Source organism: Eumetopias jubatus, unplaced genomic scaffold, assembly GCF_037043125.1.
Source record: "Eumetopias jubatus isolate StellerSeaLion01/CBP00866 unplaced genomic scaffold, mEumJub1_p1.0 scaffold_4, whole genome shotgun sequence".
Lineage (NCBI taxonomy): Eukaryota > Metazoa > Chordata > Mammalia > Carnivora > Otariidae > Eumetopias > Eumetopias jubatus.
The window spans coordinates 28,746,033-28,770,662 of NW_028274810.1; the positions used below are offsets into that span (position 1 = coordinate 28,746,033).

Sequence of the window (24,630 nt, forward strand, 5' to 3'; positions counted from 1 at the left end):
ATGATCTGTAAATGTAGGTCCATCAATTGTGGCAAATGTACCACTCTGGTGGAAGATGCTGATAATGGGGAAAACTATGCATACCTGCGGGCAAGAGACATATGGGAAATCTCTATCTTATGCTCTATTTGGCTGCGAACCTAAAACTGCTAATTTAAAAAGAAGTCTACTAAAAAAAAAAATCAGTAGTTGGGTAGGGAGGGATGAACAGGAAACAGCACATAGGGGATTTTTTTTTTTTTTTGGTGGAGGGGAGTAAAAATATACATAAGACAAAATTTACCATCTTAATCATTTTTTTAAAGATTTTATTTTATTATTTATTTGACAGAGAGAGACAAAGCGAGAGAGGGAACACAAGCAGGGGGAGTGGGAGAGGGAGAAGCAGGCTTCCCGCCGAGCAGGGAGCCCAATGCGGAACTCGAACCCAGGACCCCAGGATCATGACCTGAGCCAAAGGCAGACGCTTAACAAGACACCCCGGCGCCCCCCATTTTAATCATTTTTAACTGTACAATTCAGTGTTAAGTACATTCACCACCATCTATCAGAATTCTTTTCATCTTCAAAACTAAAATTATACCCATTAAACAGTAACTGCTCATACCCTCCTCCTCTCTGCCCCAGCAACCACCATTCTATGTTCTGTCTCTATGAATGTGACCTCATGTAAGTGGAATCATACAGTATTTTCTTTTTGTGGCTTGTTTCACTTACCGTAATGGCCTCAAGTTTCATCCATTTTTGCAGCAAAGGTCAGCATTTCCTTCTTTTTTAAAGCTTAATAACATTCCATTGTATCTACACACCATTTTCCTTATCCATTTATCTGTTGATCAATACCTGGACTGCTACCCTCTAGCTACTGTGAATAATGCTATAAATGTGGGTGTACAAATCTCTCTCAAGATCCTGGTTTCAGACCGCCTGACTCGCTCAGTAGGTAGAGCATGCAACTTGTGATCTCAGTGTCTTGAGTTCAAGCCCCACTTTGGATGTAGAACCTACTTTAAAATAAACAAAAAACCCTGCTTTCAATTTTTTTGGTATATACTCAGAAATAGAATTGCGGGATTATATGGTAATTCCATGGTTAATTTTTGAGGAACCACCATACTGTTTTTCACAGTAGCTGCACCATTTTACATTCCCACCTACATTGCACAGGGTTCTAAGTTCTTCGCATCCTTGCCAACACTTGTTTTTTTCTGTTGTTTTCACGGTAGCTATCCTAACGGGGGTGAGATAGGCCACAGGGGATTTTTAAGAGGTGAAACTATTATTTATATGATCTTGGAATGCTGGATACATAACATTATACCTTTGTCAAAGCCTACAGAATTCAAAGCACAAGGAACGAGCCTTAGTCTATTAGTCAGAGCCTTAGTCTATGCAATTTTTAATTTTATTTTTTCTTTTTGAGAGAGACTTTGAGCAGGGGAGGTACTGGTGGGGGCAAGGGGAGAGGGAGAGAGAATCTTAAGCAGGCTCCACGCCCAGCCTGGAGCCCCATATGGGGCTCAATCTCACGACCCTGAGATCATGACCTGAGCTGAAATCAAGAGGATAGCTTAACCAAGTGAGCAAGCCAGGTGCCCCTATTTATGCAATTTTTTAAAAAAATCATTGAGAAAGTCAGAGGATCCCAAGACAGAATGCAGACTGAAATTAAAAAAAAAAATCTAACTGTATTATAAATGTATGAAACAAGTTCACTGAGGGGGCTGGGGGGAGTAAATGGTGCTGACCTAAGTAACTTTAATAATTAAGAGTCTGTAGAACTAGAGGGAAAAGGAACTGCATATAAGCACTGTACTCTAGTTGATAAAGTTGTTCCCCACAGGGCTACAGGTTAATAACTGTTATTGCTATACTACAGCTATACTGAAAAGGAACAATTAAGCAAATGGATGGCAGCCAAAGGGAGTTGTCTCAAGTGGGAATTTACAGAGAAGCAAGAAGAGGCTAGAAGGATACATATACAAATGGATTACTGTTGGAGACATCATTAAATGTTTAATATAGACACATATTATGACATATAGAATTATTTATAGATACAGTGCACCTACACATGTATTTCTTTGTTTTATCAGCTGAGAGAGACTAAAAGAATAAAACTGCAGTAGCAAGCACATCTACCACCTGTATTTTGGTCTCTAATACCATTCTCCAGTAAAAGGAACCAGGGCTCTTTGGAGAAATGGCTGATTCTAGGACTGGGACAGAAAATATGTAAGATGAGCCTGGACCATCTTATAGCCCAAGGAAGTAAAGTTGTTCTTTAAAAAAATCCTTATTGGGGCGCCAGGGTGGCTCAGTTGGTTGAGCATCCGATTCCAGGACCCTGAGAAATCGAGCCTCATATCAGGTTCCCTGTCGGTGGGGAGTCTGCTTCCCCTATCTCCCTCTCCCTCTGTCCTTCCTCCTGCTCATGCACACTCTCTCTCTCTCAAATAAATAAATATTTTTTTAAAAAAGTCCTTACTGATGGAGATGTGTTACAGGGGCACAGCAACCAACTGAAAGCGCTCCCAATGGCCAAAGCTGGAACAATCTGAGCAAAATAAATGAAGCAGCATTGGATTATATCCTTGAGTCCATACTGCTATAAATGAGTGAGTAAATTAATAAATGGGGGAGATAAATTTTCCATGCAGAATTCCAAATAAATTATGTAGCTACTCCAATCATAAAAAAAGGGAGCATAACCCCTTTCTCTTTAAGTGTGGGCTACAACAGTGACTTCCTTCCAGAGAGTACAGTATAGAAAAAGGGGGAAAAAATAAGTTTACAGGGAAGAAATGTGACAAACACTACTTCAGCCAAGTGAGCAAAATCAGTATCAACAGTAATAAATCCTGTTGATAATATGTACCTTTGAAATGATGTGATGAAAATGGCACATGATCATCCTCTCCAAAATACGTAACCCCAGTCTGATCACAAATAAAAACATCAAACAAATTCCAGTAGAGCGGCACCCCTCAATATACCTGACCAATACTCCTCTAAATTCTCAAGGTCAAGAAAAAGTCTGAGAAAACAGCAGACAAGAAGTGCCTAAGGAGACATGACAATTAAATGTAACATGGAACAGAAAGGTATTAGGTAAAAACTAAGGAAATCTGAATAAACTTTGGATTTTAGTTAATAATATACTAATATTATTTGTAAGAAATGTACCATTCTGCTGTATCAATTTAAAGAAAGGAAAAAAAAAAAAAGAAAAGCGAGTGCCAGTAACTCCAGGCTGATGGCCTCTTACTTCCTGGAGTTAATTTTATAGCTTGGTATTATATCTACATGACTAAGAGACCTGGGTCATTACAGGAGATCTTTATTGTTTCCAACATCCAGGAAAACTTTCTCCTCACAAAATAAACTTCTGGACTTCTTTTTCAGTACCCCTTCCTCAGTCCCTGTAGTTCGGAACTTCCTTCACTCAGCCTGAGGTTAGGTAAACTTCAACAAGCCCTGACCATCAATTCTGACCATTATGCAAAACACCCATTTATTCTGGCAGGTGATGTCAACATGGCATGGTATGGCAAACAAAAGGTGGGGCTATAAATTCCAGGTGAGACACAAATGCCCTTTACCATCAAGCTCTTAAATGATGGTGGGGCATGTTAGACTCTGAAAGACCTCAACTCTAAAATATCTGCTTCCTCACTTGTATTACTGCCTTTTCTTAACCCTCTTGCTATTATTCAAATATCCATAAATAAATAAATAGGCATGTGTGTGTCTGCCTCTACAAAGCAATCATTAATTCCCTGGGGACAGACACCATAAATTCTCTATTTTGAGGTACCTTATACTTATTCCCCTTCTTCCTTTCTAATAAAACCCTACTCTTGTTCAGGTGGCAATGTGCCCAGCTTTGGACAATGAGACCTAAGGGGAAGTTTGTTGTAGAAACACTGGGAAAGCTTTTGCCTTCCTGACAAAGAGGCAGACATATTTGATGTTGTTACTCTCTTTTTCTTTCCTTTTTTTTCTTTTTTTGGCCTTAAATACAGACAAGATTGTTGGAGCTGGAACTTGCAACTGAGGGAACGTCCGAAACAGTCCTGCTAATTTCTAAACCCAAGCCAGTGACTGCCTACCCAATACCTTGTTATATAAGACAAACAAACTATTTGTTTAAGCACCTGTTAAAAAAAAATACCAAGTTGTAGCCCCCAACAGCATAAACAGCAGTGATTAAGTGTGACTTCAAAACACTACAGTATACACTTTCTGAGCTTTCACAATAGGATTGGAAAGGAGGTAGAAGATGTGAACAATCCCAGGGGGAACTATTAAGCAAAAACCCTTAAAGGGATCAGAAACTTCAAATGGCCCAAACCCTAAACTTACAGGTAGGGCATATCAGAACTCAGTATGCCCTAATCTTTTTTCTTTTTTTGAAGATTTTATTTATTTGACAGAGAAAGACACAGCGAGAGAGGGAACACAAGCAGGGGGAGTGGGAGAGGGAGAAGCAGGCTTCCCGCCGAGCAGGGAGCCCGATGCGGGGCTCGATCCCAGGACCCCAGGACCCCGGCCGAAGGCAGGGGCTTAACGACCGAGCCACCCAGGAGCCCCTCAGTATGCCCTAATCTTAACAGACATCTTTCCAGGATCCTGGGGTCACAAAATATTTAAGTAAAGTCTCTAACATAAAAACAAGAACCAAAACTAGCAAAAAGGGAAACAAAGCAACTTAGAGGCTACAAATATTATGCAAGGGTAAGAAAACTAAACACAATAAAACAAAAAACCTATTTTTGGTATACACAAAGACCTAAGAGAAGATAAGTGGAGGATGCTGTGTTAAAAGTACATTCAGAAAACTGAGTGTCTCAGTCGGTTAAGCGTCTGACTCTTGCTTCAGTTCAACTCTTGATCTCAGGGTCATGAGTTCAAGCCCCACACTGGGATCCACACTGGGCACGGAAACTACTTTAAAAAAGAAAAAAAAGCGGGGGGGGGGGGGCAGCTGGGTGGCTCAGTCATGATCCCTGCTCAGTGGAAAGCCTGCTTCTTCCTCTCCCACTCCCCCTGCTTGTGTTCCCTCTCTGTGTCTCTGTCATATAAATAAATAAAAAATCTTTTAAAAAGTACACTGAGAAAACAAAAAACAGCTCTTAGAAATTAAAAATACAATAACAAAATAATTAAAAACTCAACGTAACAATTTTCAGTTTCCAGTAGTAGCAAGCTAGGTTTTTGGGATCACCTATCACTATTCTACTAGATAAAAACTTTAAAATATGGATAAAACATATTTAAAAATGTAAAGCATCAAAGACAAGCCAAGATAGCAAGGAATTACAAAGTCACAAACAAAAAATGAGAACCCAAAATGGGAAGAAAAAAAAAAGCATATTAAGCTACTTTTGCCCTGAGGATGTTTGCCAATCCTGAAAAACAGGATCTTTGTTTTGATAACATAGCACAAGATTTGGGGACAGAAATCAAAACCCAACAACCACACAAAGGAATTTCAAGCCCTGAACTTGGTTTAAGGTGGTCCCAGACTAGGAGTGACCCCAGGCACACAGAAGAAAATACAAATCCTATACATAACATGGAATACCACAAAGTAACCATAAAGGATGATTCTCACATAAAACATGTTAAATGAAAGAAGACAGACGAAAAAGAATATATAATGCATGATAATATTCATGTGAAGTTTAAAAAACCTACAAAATAATCAAAGGCAATACAAGTCAGAATAGTGGTTACTTTTGGACAGATATATACTGGGAATGGTATGAAGGAAACTGGAAACATCTGTATCTTCATCTTAGTGGGAATTACAGAAATGTGTTCATTATTTTTAAAAAAATCTTAATGTTGTACATGGAAAATCTGTACACTTTAATGTATGAATGTTTTATCTTAATGAAACTAAAAAAATGAAGGTAAACAAAGTTAACAAATGTTGATTCAAAAAGTTAACAAATGTTGATTATATTCAGCCTTGGCAAACAGTAAAAGATGTTATTTAGTTCGTGATCTAAGTCTAGAAAATTGACTCAAAAGTTATAGTTTGTATTTATTCAAAAGCTATTTACCATAGCTGTTTCAATAATTTTGACTTTTATAATTTCTAATGGAAAAAAAATCTCAACTAACCACCACTAACATTTGTCAAAAATATCTCAGAATCAACACTTGTACTCACTAAAAACCAATCTTTTATGTTTTCCCAATTCATTAAGTCTCAGACAACTTACATGAGAATGTTAACTGTTCTCATTTTTAGAATCCAAAGGTTTGGGGTGCCTGGGTGGCTCAATCAGTTAAGTGCCTGCCTTCGGCTCAGGTAATGATCCCAGGGTCCCGGGATGGAGCCCCACATCGGGGCTCCCTACTCAGCAGGGAGTTTGCTTCTCCCTCTGCCTCTCACTCGTGTTCACTCTCTCCTGCTCTTTCTCTCCAATAATAAAAAAAATCTTTAGAATCCAAACGGTCATAAGATATGCCATCACTAAAAAATAATCATTTGTACTCAATCAAGGAAATGAGAATTCCAGACCTAAAAGAAAAAAATTTCATATGAATAGGCATAATCAGTTATATTTCCAGATTATAAAAAGGATCCCTAAAGGGGCACCTGGCTGGCTTAGTCGGTAGAGCATCCACTCTTGATCTTGGAGTCATGAGTTCAAGTCCCACAGTGGATGTGGAATCTACTTAAAAACAAAGGATCCCTAAAGTTAAAGATAAAAGAAATATACATGCTGGGGAAAAAAGCCTAAATACCCTTAGTATTCAAAACATAATCTGATGATAGAGTTATAGCAATTCATTGACTTCCTCATTCAACAAATAATTCAGTGCCTATTATATGCCCATTCCTTCTGAACAAATTAGGGATACAGCAGGAACAAAACAGATGACTTTCACTCTGGAAACAACAAAATAATGGTGTGGGAAAAACAGGAAAATCTGACTCTATTATAAACATTTATATTTTTTCAAACTACAAGAAATATATAATACTAATACTTCACATATTTCATGAAGCATTGTGAAAGTCTGATGATTAGTTTTCCATCAAGAACTTAAGGAAAAATTGCTCCTAAGCCCCAAATATTAATAACTAATTTGGATTCAATAGGGACATCTTACAAAAACTTTTATTCTTATTCTAGATTTCTTTCTCTTGGGCTCTACCCAAATTCTAAATGCTAAATCCCACCTTACAAAAAGCAGTCAGACACCATCTTACAATGCCTTACAGCAGCTCCCTAAGGTGTAAGAGGTGGTTTTAAAAGAACTAGTCAATGAAAATCCTGTAAAAGTAATCACAGAATACAACTTATTACAAGAAAAAAAGGAAAATGCTTAAAAGCACAGGTGACAATATTAAAATTAACTGTATCAACAGATTATTTTTAAGCACAATTTGCAATTTTAAAGCATCTATCATTCTGTCGACAATTAAAGGTGATAACTCAAAATATTCCAAAATATTTTTGTTATATGAGAAAATTAGTGCATGAGTCAGCTCGTGAAGCTATTAATTAGAGCAAAACCGGGAGGATCAAAACTTACTACATTTCCCAGTGAACACCTCTCAGCCTCAGAAAAAGCACTGGAACTAAACTGATATACAAGTAAAAAATATTAAACTCATAGATAAGGGAGAGAAGGTAAAACAGTATAAACAAACTGCAGAAGTAACAATACAGCTGATATCGGGACAAATAACACATTGTTAAAAGAACGAACACCCTTCAAATATTCTTGCAGAGGTGATAAAAATCAATAAACTTTCATCTTTTAAAACCCAGAGGGATTCTTCCTCCTGCCACTAAAGCATTCAGAAGGAAGAAATAATCCCTTCTACTAACACAAACTACAACTTCCTTCTGTGGATTTTTAAATGGTCTAAAAATCGACTTTATTATATGCTAATAAATAAATAATACGTGTGTGGGGGTGTGTGTGTGTGTGTGTTCACGAATGTAAATCAAGGGGCGCCTGGGTGTCTCAGTCAGTTAAGCAGTCTGTCTTCAGCTCAGGTCATGATCTCAGGGTCCTGGGATCCAGCCCCGCATCAGGCTCCCTGCTCAGCGGGAAGCCTGCTTCTCCCTCTCCCACTCCCCCTGCTTGTGTTCTCTCGCTGTGTCTCTTTAAAATAAATAAATAAAATCTTTAAAAAAAATGTAAATCAAGCATTCAGCCAAATCAACCTCTTAGCCTGGTCCCAATCTACCCTGCATCACTACTTTCAGCCATCCCATACTCAAAATTCAAGCCAAACCTAACCACTACACACTCAGGTCAATCCAGCAAACAGTTACTAAAGATCTGAGTAGCATCAGGCTCTATGCCAGGGGGTGTGCTGACACGGGAAAATACAGCAATGAATCAGACAATGATTAAGCAATGAATAAGACATGACCTCTGCCCTCTAGGAACTTAGGCACCTATATGCAAAATCTTCCTTATTTCAAAGCCCGTGCCAAGCATCTTTATGTTATATCTGATTTACATAGCCTGGACTAATACATGGAACAGCTTTTGTTTCCTATACAACAAAACCTTTACATAATCTTTTCCCACTAGTTTTTAATACGCTGTAGGTAGGACTATGTTCCCAAAACAGAATTTTTCTTTTTTGCTTGAGCTAAAAATGTTTAAGGACTGAAGACTAATAAATAAGATAGCACCTACAAGTGCCATAATTATAAATCATTACTATTTTCTGATTTTCTGCCTGCAAATAGGGGCTCATGGATAGGAAAAAGTAGGTAAAAAAAATTTTTTTAAGGATTTTACTCATTTATTTGAGAGAGAGAGCACGAGCGGGGGGAGGAGCAGAGGGAGAGAGAAGCAAACTCCCCGCTGAGCAAGGAGTCCCATGTATCCTGTTCCCAGGACCACAACCTGAGCCAAAGCAGACGCTCAACTGACTGAGCTACCCAGGCTCTCCCGTAAAATAGGTTTTTAAGTGTCCAGCCCAATTCACAATTATAGACTGGGGGAAGGAGAAACAGCTTAAGTGTTCCAAAATAAAGGCAGGGAAGGGGAGTGGAACTGAGTGGTTTAAGCAAGCAGCAAATAGCAGAGGAGAGATATTGGTTAGAGGCCATTCTCCAGCTTTCACCTTAATACAGTCAGGATAGAATGGTGGCATAAATAGGTGTCTTGATTAACTCTCAGCCTCCTTAACTAAGAACAATAGCTGTAATACAATATTGAACACAACAATTCCTATCAACAAAATGGAACATAAGATACAAATATTTATACCATGACCATTTTCCAAAGGTTTGAATGTACAAAAGAAATAACTGTAACATAAGGTGGTAGTCCCATAAGAAACATGTTATCCAGAATGTGTACTCTGGAAAAAAGGGGGGTTCAGAGGAACTGGTCAGCTGAAGACATTCTGGACAGCGAGACCAACACAGAGGAGTATTTTGGAGCTAGGAAAGAATTATCACCTCAAAATGACTCTAAGTTTCCTCATAGCAGGACCATATTATAAACTTTCATAAATTTCACCATACATTCACAGTGCTTCCCCATAACACTCAATAATTACTTTATTGTTTAAACTAAATTCCTACAGCAATTTCATGGCCTTTGAAAAAAGCAATACCATTAACTTTAATTAACAAGGAGTCTTCATTGTCAACCTCCTCTACACGGGTGCACAGATTTTCTAAAAAATGTGAAGTAATACTCAAGTCAATATTACAGAGATAGTCTAACCACTATGGACTACAATGGAACTACACTGCTATCTTCTAGACAATGTATTAATGTGGTCTAAGATTTATTTCATCAGCTATTTTTACAGTCACATCACAGAGCTGTAAGTCAGGTAAAGTCACAAGAACTACCTTTAGGTCAGTTTTCCCCCAACTGTAAAAGTTTTTAACCCAAACACTAAACCTTAACTTCATAATCTTGGTTTCAACTTATTTAGACATTCTTGAACTGTTATGTAGACCACTTAATCTATCATCACCTACAAAGGCCTTCAGAACCATAAAGACTTCCTCCAGGATGCATTTTTTAATCAGTAATCAATATTCTAGGTAATGAACTATGAATTCAATTGGGCAAAACATGCGTGATCAGCTACAGGCATTGTTTTAGTCAGTGAAAACAAAGAGATTAATCCAGTTCTATACTCCCAAGACTCAAAAGTCTAGTACACTTACAGCAAAGATATTAAATAAATGCTATAAGGACAAAGATAAAGAAGCATTAAGGGTTAAGACTGGGGGTATCCACTGAGTCAAGAGCATGAGCGGGATGCCCAGGTGACTCCGTCAGTTGAGCATCTACCTTCAGCTCAAGTCATGAGACTAGAGTCCCCGGATCGAACCCTGAGTAGGGCTCCCCACTCAGCTGGGAGTCCGCTTTTCTCTCTACCCCTCTCCCTGCTTGTACTCTTTCTCTCTCTCTCAAACAAATAAATAAAATCTTAAAAAGAAAAAAGGGCACGGGCTTTGTCAAATGCACTTAACTAATAATTTAATGAAAATAACAATGGCTTTTAAATTATACACTCTTAAAACTAAGGGCCAAAAATCACATAGACCAGGAAACTAAGGCATAAAAAAGGTTTATAAGGGGGCACCTGGGTGGCTCAGTCCTTAAGCTTCTGCCTTTGGCTCAGGTCATGATCCCAGAGTCCTGGGATCAAGCCCCCATCGGGCTCCCTGCTCGGCAGGAAGCCTGCTTCTCCCTCTCCCACTCCCCCTGCTTGTGTTCCCTCTCTCACTGTGTCTCTCTCTGTCAAATAAATAAATAAAATCTTTTAAAAATAAAAAAACTTTTAAATAAATAAATAAAATAGGTTTATAAGACCCAATAAATTAAGTCAGATATTGGAAGCTACCTTCTAACTTCCAGAAGAGTCACCTCATTTCCCTTGGGGAGCAAATTTCTGAATAAATCATGATATGAATATAACGTGCTCAGCCATTTTTTTTTCATATCTATATACACGTTCATAATCCATATACAGATTTTTTTTTCTGGCAAAATTTGGCGCCTCAAAACACCAAAAAAGTATCTCCTAATAAATAAAACTTATTGACTAAACACATAACTTCTCCAACTCTAATTTTCTTCCTTGTAAAAAGAGCTAATTACAAAATCTGATTTGTGAAATCATTGATTTATACTTGGACTCTTTTTGATCCAACCATTCTTCCTGTGATAATAAAAAAATCAACACAATAAACAATACTTAAGATGCTATCTTATAATTATGTTGCAGCCTGAAGAAATGAAGACAGTGTCATCTCTGTTTGATACTACCCAGAACACAGAACCAAATCTCTAGCATATATTCAATGCTTACTTAAATGCTCATTTGGAACACTTGAAATACCTTGAAGCACAGCTCAAATCTAGTACCAGTTAATTCATATCCCCTCACAACCACACACAACAAAGTCTGACATAACCTACTTAGCCTATCACTATTAATTCTGTCCCCCAGAGTCAGTACTAAAGTGGTTCTCTATTTTATTAGTTTATTTTCAAATTTAACATAAGACTTAAGAAGCATTAAAATAGCAATGAAACTCCAAAGAATATAAGGAAAAAACTTAAGCTTCAGTGCATAACTGCATTCATCATATTTTTTAAAAACATGTTCCAATAATTAAACCTTTGAGATAGTAATGTGATCCTAAACATGAAATAACAGAACTGGTTTCTAAACTCAGAATTTCAAGAGAATTCTCCCAACCTCAAATTCCTCAATGACAAGAGCACAGTATAGGTGTTTGTTACAATCCACTGGAAGCACAATATCCTTATTCAAAACAGAACAGTAAAAACAGGAAGTCCAATCAAATTTTTCTAAGGTCTCTTCTGGTCCTAACAATAGCCCTCTACACCAACTTCTACTTATCTAAGGTTTAAACATCCAGATGATACTGGTTGATTATCATTTAGTTTCTAATAAATCTCTCCCTCAAATCCTAAAACCACTAAAAAGTTTGAAATATGGTGCATTAAATTTTAAGAGGAAACTTAATTTAAAATCTTTTTTTCATAATTTCCAAAAGGCTACAAAACAATTTTTAGTTAACAGAAATTCCCATCTCTTCTACAGTTTACCTTTCCAAACTGCTGAGAAACTATTCAAATGCTGAAAGTAACTAACCAAATTATGGGAGACAATGTGGGATTGCTAATCACTTCTGAATGCATTATATTCTTAAATTATAACTTAAAAAAACTTTTAAAAATCGCATTTTAATCTTCACTAAAATACTGTTTCTCCTTAAAACTGTTTTTCTGCAGTATGAAAGTGCTTTTTAAATCTAAAAGTTAAATCTAAATATTACTCTATTCTTCCTATGTGTACTGTAAGAAAATATTCTCAGTACATTTTTGCTTCCTCTGAAACGTGAATCATTTAAGTGTGTAAAAATAAAAATATTTTCTAATTATAAAAATGGAAAAACCATATCCATCTACCTTAATTGACGACGCACTATAATCAATTATAAAAATGTACAAAATCAAAGGGAAAAGACCAATAACGCCTGAGAATCTAAAGGGTTAAGTTTTATATAATTCATTTACTACATAATCCCCTCTAATATAAGAACAATTAATGCTATCTAAGAAACGAATGTCTGAGGTATTTTCTCTTGGGTGGTGTGTTTACAGACTGGGCAAACTTGTCCTGAATGTTGCAGGAGATTCCTGGGCTGGGCTAAGTGTTCTCCTAGATGAACTCTAAAGTCTCTTTCAGTTCTAAGATTCCCAATCTGTGGTTAAGAGGTGAAAAATAACCAAAGAAAACATTTTGCCCTTCAATTAACTAATCTACCTTCATTCGCAACCTACATGCTCCTACCGAGACAAAAAAGTTCTTTCTCCCCTTTCTCTGCAGTGGTTTCACAAGACCCTCGTTAACAAAAGGCACGGAAAATGTGCACAGGTGGGATAAAAAGGGGAGTGGCTGAAGCCAGGCAGCTCTCGGGACAGCGCCCCCACGCCCCGGGTCCCTCGGCTGCACCTGAGAAATCACTACCCTCCACACCTCCACCCTTGTGAAGCCGCGTCGCGAGCAAATTCTCCAACCTATTTCAGTCCACCCGCACCTTGGCCAGACACTGGGCATTGTCTCAAACCTTCAGCGCCCAAGAAAGGCAAGGAGGAAAGAAAGAAAACAGGGAGAACGAGTGGGAATAAAGAACAGCGGAAGGGGAAGTAAAGCAATCGGGAAGCCCTACGCTCCTTTCGGCAAAATTGGCTTCCCCGTCGATCCATCAATTTAATTCAGATTCCAAAAGCCAACCCCCCTCCCCCCCAGCCCAAGGTAGCAGCCGGGGATAGCCCAGCCGGAGTCCCCGCAGCCACGCGCGGGTTCAGGGCACACAGACTGGGAGAGGGAAATGGGTTTGTGGGCTGGGCCTGGCTGGCCGGAGGCCGGGCTCGGAACAAAGCCGCGCGGCTCCCCCTACCTGGGGCGAGGGCGGTGGGAGGCGCCTCGAGGCTCCCCGCGCCGTCCTGGCCCGGCGACGCCCTCGCCCCGGGGACCCTCGCCCGGGCTGGGGGCCACAGCGGGGCCCCCTCCCCGCCCGCGAACAGCGCCCCTTCGGGACAATGGACCCCCTCCCCCGCCTCCAGGCGAAGAGATACAAAGGGAGAGGAGGGCGGCCCGGCAACGAGCCAGGCGTCCGGAAAGTGAAGACGAAGGAGAGACAGGGAAAGGGAGAGGATGGCGGCGGACGCGCGAGCCCCAGGGGCCGCTCCTCCCCGCCGTCCAAGGCGCTGCCCTCAGCCCCGCCGCGGCGGCAGAGGCGGGAGCGCAGACCAGCAGCCCACTCAACCCCGGCCGAGAGGGATGAGAGGTCTGCACACAAAGAAGAGTGGAACCCCCGCCCTCCGCTAGCGCCAGGGGCGGGGATGACCCAAAGCACTCTGGCCGCCGACGGTCAGCGGCGCCTGCCCGGCTCGCGGGCCGGAGTCCGCGCGGGGCGCCCCTCACTCGGACTCACCCACAGCTCTGTGCCCCAGCTCATGGCGGAACTTGAGGCGACTCGGGGCGTCTGGCCGCTCCGCTGTCCGTCCGTCTGTCTGATCTGCCCTTAGTCTGTCCGACCTCCCACTGGCTGACCGACGGGCTCGCAGCTCCGCCGCTCTGCCTCCGAAGGTGCCGCCACCGCCGGGCTCCCCAGTGAGTGAGAAAGACGCGACTGGAGAAGCCGCCGCCGACGCCGCGTCCCCGCCTCCCCGAGCCGGCAGGGAGGGGACCCCGGCCGAGGGGAGGCGGGACGCGGAGAGGGGAGGGGGCGGGGCGCGGTGCACCCTGGGATCGCGGCGGACCCGCGCTCGCTGGGCCTCCGCGGGCGAGTCCCCTCGCGGAAGGGTCTCCCACCCCGCTGGTCCACCCGCTAGGTCTCTTCCCGCTTGCCGGTTGGGGCTCGGACAATCCCACCGCGGCCGCCACTCGCATCTCCGTGTCCAAGGTGGAAAGGGAGAGAAGGGAAAGACGCCCACCACCCTTCTCTGCCCTGAGACCCCTTAGATGAGGCAACTCCAGTCACCATCCCTTCCTGCCCTTTGCGTCCTCCACCTGGGAGAAATCCTGGCAGATGCCTCTTAAAAATCCTTGGGTTTACGTAGTCGGAGATTTGTGTTTATTTTTTTTTTAAAGTCTTGATTGGTAAGGTGATCGTGGGAATAACCAAAATGTGTAGAGCTTGAACGTCAAATGTGAATGCAACGTGCCCCGATTCTATTAATTTTATAAGTGCTGTCAGGAAATCATAAAAAGAGGCAGATCTTTCAGCATTCATTTTGGGATGTTGCCGTAACAAGAGATGAAAGAGGCGGACCAGTGTGAGCCGAGCTGTCACCTGCAGGAAACGAGAACCTAGGTTGCCCCAGCGGAGGAATGGGCACCTGGTCTGTGGGGGCTGGACGCGGCATTCCTCTCCGGTAGTGCAAAGAGCCCACTGCAACTTCAGACACCTCTCACTCAGAATATGCGAATCTTGGAGGCAGGTCCACCATTTCCTTTTTTCTCTGTGGAGTTATTCCCGGGCTTTCTGAGCAATCATTAACAGCAATCAGCCGGTTTGGCGGATACAATTAGATACCAGATACACTTAGCAACTCCTAACATACGCTTTAGCATTAATTGCTTGTCTCCCAAACACACACACAGTTCAGTCCAGTCACTAGCACAGTACTCCTCAGTGTTATGACAGCTGAACTTAAGAAGTTCTCCAAACCGGAGTGTCAGCATTTGAAACTCCTCCCTTATACGGCCTGCTCTGGTGCCCTAATCTCTTCTGCTTCAGTCCTTGTCCCTGCCAGGCTGTGATCCCTCTTGGGGTTAAGGCAAATAACCTGTCCCTTCCTGACAGGCCGCCATTCTTGCTGAATTCTTTGCCTCCTTTCTCTGAGTCCAGCTTGAAGTATACAAATACTCTCCTCCAATGGCCGATTTTAAATGCTTAAGTATGCCGTGCAGTGAAAAGTCTGTAAAGCACTGACTGAACGCTTTCTCTTTCCAATATTTTTCTATACTGCCTCTATTTCAAATAGAATTCTTTCAGTGTTACTTGTATCACCTAATGCAGCTATCCATTTCTCCTCTGCCTTCCTCTTAACCCCCTAGACATCATGAATGCATTTAGCAATTACAAGTAAGATTAGTAATGGAAAGTATATTTATTAAATGGATGTCTCGTTATTCAGAACCATTCCAATACTAAGGTTTACTGTAACTAAGTATTGTCATAAAAGTTAAGACATGTGGAGCAAAATTTAAGCCAAAATTTCATGCTTTCCCTTTAAAAAGTAAAATAATCTACCATTCACATTGAAGATTATCCTTAACCATACTGTTTACATAATTTCCCAAATGAACATGAAGTCTTATCTGCTAGATGAACATTTTTCTTCTCCCGAAGTTTCTGAACAGAACTCCACACTTAGAACAATTCATTTCTCTTCAAAAGGTTAGATTTTTGGCCAACAAATTCAGGGAAAATTTCCGTTATCCTACATTGCTATAAAATTTAAATATAATTCATATAACCAACTTACCTTGATAATATTGATAAGTATTTGTAACTTGCAAAATTTTATATTAAAATTCACTACTTCAAAGTCTTTAGGCAAAAATGTTTAAAAAGTGAAAACTATCACAACAAAAGAATGTTTTGTTTTATATTTTGTTACAGAAATAATAAAGATTAATCAGCTTCCAAAGTATTCCTTTCTATGACCAATCTGTAAAATAGTATAGGCACATTTTAGCTAACAAACATCCAGAGGTGTTTTACACACATATATATAGTCACACACAAATATATATTATTAGCATGGCAGTTCTTAAAAATGTTGATTTTTTTTTTGGAAAGAGAGAGTGTGGGGGCAGGGCGGGCAGGGGGTGGGCGGAAGAGCAGAGGGAGAGGAAGAGAGAGAAACTTAAGCAGGCTCCATGCTCAGCACAGAGCCAGCCGCCTAGATCTCAGGACCCTGAGATCATGATCTGGGCTGAAATCAAGAGTTGAACATTTAACTGACTGAGCCACCCAAGCACCCAAGAATGTTGATTTTTTACATAATCAGAATCCACTGGGTTTTAAATTATTCATATATATAAGATTTATTCTTTATGGATCCATGACAAGGCACTTTGTGGGCAGTTCAAACATCATTTTTCTCTCTAAAAAAACCCCATAACTTTGCATCTTGAAAGCAAAATCACTTTAGTGATTTTGCATAACAGCAATCTATTATTTCAGATGCTACTACCCCCAAGTCATATTTTGCATCATTAAGGGATACAAAATTCCATCAAACCAATTATCTTATACCTTTTTGCTATTTGACCTATTTTGATAATCCATTACCAAAGAGTTTCTGTTTCTTTTACATATTTTATAAAGTAATCAACACTAAGAAGGAATTGAGGAAATAATATTATTTTAGGTTTCTCCACATATTTTTACAATGCAGCCACTCTACTGAGTAAATTTGACAGAGCTCAAATTACACAGATTCATTAGCAATTTTAAAAATTATTACACTTTTTATTAATTATGAAAAATAATTTTTATTGAATCCATTTTCTCTTCAGGCATATATTTGAATTCTGCTCTATGATAAGCCATTGAAGTGTTACATTTTCGTTTGCGTATTTTTATCTTGTATTAATTCGAATGTAAGTTCCTTTTACAGTCTCTTGGTTATAAACACTTAGCTAATGCCCTTTCTAGTTCCAAATTTTCCCCGCATGAATTTCCTTATTAAGTCAGATTATAAAAGATAACTGTTCACTGCTGCATTCTGGAATATAGAATAATTTACTAGCCCAAATACATCAACCTTCAACCATAAACCAATCTCTTGTCTTAAAACTAAATTTTTGCAAAAGTTTATTCCATATATAAAGTTAGTAATGTATGGGGCACCTGGGTGGCTCAGTCGGTTAAGCATCTGCCTTCAGCTCACGGCATGATCCCGGGGTCCTGGGATTGAACCCCACATCGGGCTCCCTGCTCAGCAGGAAGCCTGCTTCTCCCTCTCCCACTCCCCCTGCTGTGTTCCCTCTCTCCCTGTGTCTCTCTGTGTCAAATAAATAAATAAAATCTTTAAAAAAATAAATAGGGACGCCTGGGTGGCTCAGTTGGTTAAGCGACTGCCTACGGCTCAGGTCATGATCCTGGAGTCCCGGGATCGAGTCCCACATCGGGCTCCCTGCTCAGGAGGGAGTCTGCTTCTCCCTCTGACCCTCTTCCCTCTCGTGCTCTCTGTCTCTCATTCTCTCTCTCTCAAATAAATAAATAAATAAAATCTTTAAAAAAAATAAAGTTAGTAATGTAAATTGTCTTCAAAGAAAAAAACAAAACTTTATATCTAAACACCTCGAATATGGAAAGCTTTTCTCAACACACATGTATCAATGTTCCACCGATATACAGTTACCAATCATAAAGAATTTCCACTATTGAAAGGAAATCTCTAGTATAAACAATAGGAACTCCTTTCTTGCCATTTAAGTATCTTAAGATTATGTCTTAAAATTATAGCAAGTGTCCACAGATAGAATCATTATCAACATAGGTAAGCCAGAACAATCAAGCTAGCACTATTTTAGGAGGAATACCAAGACGATGTACTTGGCACCTCCATTTTAATGCTTCGAATGGAGCATCACAGCAGAAACAGGATCATGCCAGAATACAGATCCATGCCAGCCAAGTGAAGAATGGCACTGGGGAGTTAATAGTCATCACTGCTTCCTGCACTGCCGATTTTCCTAACCAAGAGTTGGAAGAAATTCAAAACTTCAAGAGGATAGTTTAAAAGTGGCTCACTGAAGAAAAAGAAAGAAAGAAAACCACCTACTATTTTGTCTCTGGGGATTCTGCTCTGCGTTACTGAATCTAGTTGAAGCATTTTATATAATTGCTCTAATGAAACTTAGCAAAAAGAAAAAAGTAAAAAAACAAAAGACAGAAAATCTTATGTAAATCAAATGGAATAGATTTGTTTAAAGAGGTAACTCATTGCCAGTTTTCTATGATTGATTCTTTCCCACTGGTTATTACAGAACCATGTGACTTTAAAAGCATTTAGGTATTTATTTAGATAAAATTCTCTTTAGAGTCAGGAGACCTAGTAGAACAAAAGTTACATAGAGTTTTCTTCAGCTGATTATTGCACCTTCCCAAATCCATTCAAAATTTCCATTAATTAAACTCTTAAAGTATTCATTTGTTTTTGTCTGTTTGTTTTTTGTGGGGATTTTTGCCTGTGTTGACAAATTTAAAAACACACACATCAATTAACAAAAAAGAGCACCTCGTTCTCTATTTTCTTTTTATGAAATCCAGTCAGGTGTACCATATGCACTTATAGAAATAAAACTAGCCTTTTCAGGCTCACAAGAGCCAACTGTTAAGTTTTCAGGAGTTTTGCAAACAGATTGTTAAAAATGTTAACTTGATAGCAGTCATAGTGAAAGTATTTCCACCATGGAATTGGCCAATGCTACAAATCAGGGCTGTCTTTTCCCTTGAAGAAGGAATCGTTAAACATCAGCACACTGCTGTTGAAATCTGATACAGGTTAACATTGAAGGAAATGAAAATTTAAATACTAAGGAGAACAATTCTGAAATGGAATGATAAATTTTAATTTTATTGACTCCATTTAGATGCATTTGGGATACCAGTTTCTAACATAATTTTTCCTTCATTTCCTGTGTAACGGAATCCTACCTATCATGGTAATCCTTGTTTCTACTGTTTACCTATTCGGATTCTAAAGTCTTCGTCATTTGATATTTACTATAACATGTTATTGATTTACTAAAAAGTCATAAGTAACAATTTTGCATCCTCCATGTCAGGATATTATGCTACCTATGAGTCAATGCTTAGTATTATTTTTGTTGATAATAAAGATGATTTAAATAATCAATAATGAAAACTTACCTCTAGGCTGATTCTCTTCATCCTTGTCCAAACCCAATTAGCTAAAATTTTAGTACTCATTTTAAGGACCAAAATAGCCCAGATTTTAGATATCTTAAGTTCTTTGAAAGTAAGATAAACTACTATATGTAAACTCAATGTAAGTTTTTATTTTAATGACCATTGCATTGTAACAATACATTTTATCCCTTAAATAAAGCAGCAAGTTAAAGCCACTTATTTTGAAATAAGCCAACAGATAACCAATTTCTGGTTAAACTATTAGAATTTGACTTTATCCTGAAGAGCCTGGTGGTATAGCTATAATCTAGGTCATCTCTCTAATACAGGGTGTTCTAGAGAGAATTAGTTGGAGTAGCTTCCTATAAATCAAAATTTTCTGTAGGGTTGCCAGATTTAGCAAATAAAAATACAGGACTCCCAGTTAAATTTGAATTTCTGATATAGCTAATATTAAATGGGACATACTTATACTAAAAATTATTTATTTGTTGTCTATCAAATTTGAAATTTGAATTCAACTGAACATCCTGTATTTTATCTGGCAACACTAACTATTCAGGATAATCTTAAACACCAGCAATTAGAAACTCTTAACCATGAATTTTGGCCATGGGTCTGAGGGAATTCATAAACACCTAAAATTGGCTGTAAGAAATTTTTAGGGATGCCTGGGTGATTCACTTGGTTAAGTGTCTGCCTTTGGCTCGGGTCACGATCCCAGGGTCCTGGGATCCTGTCCCGCAGCATCGGGCTCCTTGCTCAACGGGGAGCCTGCTTCTGCCTTCTGCTCCTCCTGCTTGTGTACTCTCTCTCACAAATAAAATCTTTTTTTAAAAAAAGATTTTTAATAGATGTGTCTGTAGCATTTCTTCAGAACAGAGACATAGCTTTTATCTGTGGCTTTTCATGAAGAATTTGCTTCTTAGAGAGTTTTGAAAAATGTGTGCCTTAGAAGGTTCAGAACAGTTGGTAGAAGATGCTATCACTTTTGTTTAATAAAGAAAGGAACTTTTTGCTGTGTGTTTATATGCACAGAATACCTCTGAAAGGACACACAAAAAACTGGAGGGAGGGGTTTCCTCTGCAGGGGGGAAAGGGGGAGACCGGAGTGAGAAGTCTCACTTTTCATCACTCTTGCACAATTTCCACTTAATTTTATTACATTACCCATGTTTTACGTATTTAAAAATAGAGTTTGGAATCAAAAAATAACAGTGGCTAGGCCTTACCTGAAGCCTGTTAAGTCAAGATTTCTAATTTCCAGTGGTTGGGCCATGATATTTGTATGTAGTTGTGTCTGCTATTTTTAAATTCCACAACGTATTTTGATTATTTTTTTAAAGATTGTATTTATTTATTTGAAATAGAGCGCGAGAAAAAGCATGAGCCGGAGTTGGGGGTGTGCAGAGGGAGAGGGAGAAACAGGCTCCCCACTGAGCAGGGACCCGATGCCGGGCTTGATCCCCAGGATCCATGACCTGAGCCAAAGGCCCACTCTTAACCAACTGAGCCACCCAGGCACCCCTGATTATTTATCAAAATCATGCACATACTGTTCTATGGCATTTGCCAAAAAAAGAACAAACACAAACATACACACCCCACACTCACACAAATACCATCCTTTATATCTCTCAGGAAAGACCCAGAAAATGAATGACTCACCTCAAGCTATGCTGGAGAGATTCTGTTTAGAACTGATAGGGAGTGAATCAAACCAGCCCACACTCAGGGGTGGGGAGACAGGAAACTGCTCAGTGTTTAAGTTGAAGGCTCAGGAAAATGGACTCCTAATTAATGTTTTTGGCCCCTAGAGTACGCAATGGGGGTAATTGAGCAGCTGCTTATACCTCTATTAAGTAACCTGCCTTTTCTGCACTTCTAATGGGTGAGGCCAGGAGTAGCAAGGACCTGCCACTCCCAGAAACTCTTCCTGGCATGGTAGGAGTTTGCCCAGCCTGGTGCAAAGAGACAGTCCCACCTGTTCACAATTTACCTCATCCTACCCATTACCCAGCAAACGTCCTTCAGTGTTCGTGGACTGACTACAATTCTTCAGGATTCAATCTATTGCCCCCAGCTGAGTGTGCCAGAGCACTGCCTGAGTTGTTCTCCTGAGGTGTCACCTCTCTGATCATGCTTCCTCTCCATTTCAGCAAAATGGGCAGCAAAGAATTTTTTCATAAGCAAATATATAATCTGAGGGGAAAAACTTTACTTCCCATTTTTACTGGTTCTATTTCTGGTCCATTGTGTTCAGAGAAAAGGAATGCCACAAATTACGAGACTGCATTACAATTTATGCAAAGCATTTGATTTCATTCACAAATACAACTCTAGCCATTACTATAAACTCATATTGTAGAAAAGGGTGCCTGGTGTTCTTCCATTGAGAGTAGTCCTGGGGCTTCTTGGAGATTCTTCTTCAGCCTCCAAATTGGGTACTTTCTGAGGTCGTTACGGCTATTTCACTTATTCTTTGGAAGAGGGTGATCCAAAATTTTCCCTGATAATACTAAATATTTTGTTGGCTACAAGGATCCAGATGATCATGTTAAAATTCTTTTTTAATAAAAAGAAATATTACAGAACTGTGAATTTTGTCAGCATGCAAGAACCTTCACGATACGGCTTCATACTATCTCATCCCCTGACTCCCGTCACTCTGCCCTCACTCCTAAACTCCAGCCATATCCAAATGCACTTAGTTCCACCACTGCCTGGGTACCCCATCATGCCTTGGTGCACGTGTTCCTCTCCATCTGGTTAACGCACATTCTCAAAGATTCACCTCACATGTGATGGGACTGAAAAGCCTTTTGCGAATCTTCCTTTTCCTCTTCTTTCCTTTCCTGACATTGTATTTGGTGCTCCTTGGTATGTTCTTATTGTTCTCAGTACCTACATCTAAACAGATAATTCAAATAAGTCTAACTTGTCTGTCTCCTCTGAGCTCAGGACTATTCCTGACGTACTCAATTTATATTTAATAAATGAAAATGAAAGGTTCTCAAATAATAAAACAAAATTCACTTTCTACAGAGCTTTAAGGTTGACAATAGATGTAAAGTAAATCATATTTCTAGGATTTTCAGATTCTTCTGCATCAAATGCCTATATCCCATTCTTATTTGCTTCCAAATTGCCAATAAACTAGAATTAAAATGTGATTCAAAAGAAATTTTAAAATGAAAATTATTTATAAGACAATGTTTTTGTTTTTTTAAAGATTTTATTTATTTATTTGACAGAAAGAGACACAGCAAGAGAGGGAACACAAGCAGGGGGAGTGGCAGAGGGAGAAGCAGGCTCCACACTGAGCAGGGAGCCCAATGCAGGGCTGGATCCCAGGACCCTGGGATCATGACCTGAGCCGAAGGCAGACGCTTAACCAACTGAGCCAGCTAGGCATTCCTAAGTGTTTATTAAAGAGTGAATAATCTACAAAAAGGAAGTGAGCTTAAGGCTTTTTTTGAAGTATGGAGAAAGTCAATTCAATTATGACTCCCAAACTTCTAAAGATTTTATCTTTTTCTATTTTGTTGTTTTCCTAAAGAATTATGCTTGCAGATATATAATTAATCAAACAACACATTTTAATGTATTTAAATACAAGAGATAATTTGGCAAGACTTAAATAGAAAGACAGCCAGATAAGGCCATCTGTGAAAATATATAATCATAAACTTCAAAAAGTAGTAAACAAGTTAATCTACATTCAAGTATAAAAGTTATAAAGTACCGAAATAATTTTAGAATACAACACCTCTTATTTAAAACCACACAAATTTTTTAAATTACAAATCTTTTGAATTTCTGGGAACAGTATTCATGGTTTGTTTGGGGTTTTTTTTTCATCTTTTACTAAGCCAACTATGAAGAGGTAAAAGACAAAACATTTGATTTTTATTATTGTGTTTGTTTTCTAACCGTTGAATGTGTTCATGTTTCCCCAGCTTGATGGTAACACCTTCTCAGGTTTGGATCAGATCAGTCACAAGGCAGATTAATACTAGCTTTGAGGTTGATTAATTGATTTTTAAAGTGTCACCAGGATCATCTTTAAGCCTATATAATATGCTTCACTTGAAACAATTTGTTTATCTTTTACTTTAAATTCCCTCAAGAAGGAGAGTTTTAAACTCTCAGAAAATTCAATGCCTTTTGGATAATGATGAAATTATCCCCTATTATAATCAAATGTGTTTAGGTTTTGTCAAAACCATGCAACTGTCTACATATTAAAGGATTTTAATGGGGTTTTCTAATGACTTTCTTTTTCCAGAAAAACTCTACCAATGATGAACTTTGCTAAATATGGATATGTTCTACTTTAAACAAACCTGATATAGCTTTTAAAAATCTGAACATAAAACACCCATGTTGGCACTGAAGAGTAGGAAAGCTATAGCCTCTTTATCAAATGGTGCTCAATCAACTGGATACCTGTATGGATACCCGTATGGAATAAATCTTGACCTCTATCTCATATAATACATAAAAATTCAATCCCAGGTAGATTTTAGCTCTGTCAAAATTAATCTGGTGAAGCTTCTAGAACATATTATAAGAGATTATCTTCATGATGTGATATAGGCAGAAATGTGTTAAATGGGATACAAAAAAGCACTAGCCATAAAGGAAAAAATTGCCAAATTAGTGTTCATTAGTATTTATCAAAAAATGCTTTTGAGAGAATGAAAAAACAAGCCCAGAACAGGAGAACTATATTAGAAATACATAAATCCAACATAGGACTCATATCAAGAATATGAGAAGAACCACAAAGCAGTAAGATAAACCACATGATAAAAAAATTGGCAAAATACCTGGATAAGCACTTCACATAAAATATTCAGGGGTGCCTGATTGGCTCAGTTGGTAGAGCATCTGACTCTTGAATCTTGGGGTCATGAGTCTGAGCCCCATGTTGGGCATAGAGATTACTCAAGAAAAAAAAAAGAAAATATTCAAATAGTCTACAAATGTATTAAAGTGTTTAGTCTTATTAGATATCAGAGAACACATTAAAAAACCCCAGGAAATATTACTACATGTCTATCAGAATGGCTAAAATTTGAAAGACTGACAATACCAAGTGTCGGTGAAAAATGGAACAATGGAAATTCTCACACACTGGTGGAAATGTGAATTGCTACAACTTTGAGGAAAT

The 24,630-nt window shown here is 39.1% G+C and overlaps 1 pseudogene; it reads left to right on the forward strand.

Annotated features, from left to right (window-relative positions):
• LOC148164503 (uncharacterized) lies at window positions 1-14,528 on the forward strand (annotated as a pseudogene).
• The last annotated feature ends 10,102 nt before the right edge of the window (window positions 14,529-24,630 follow it).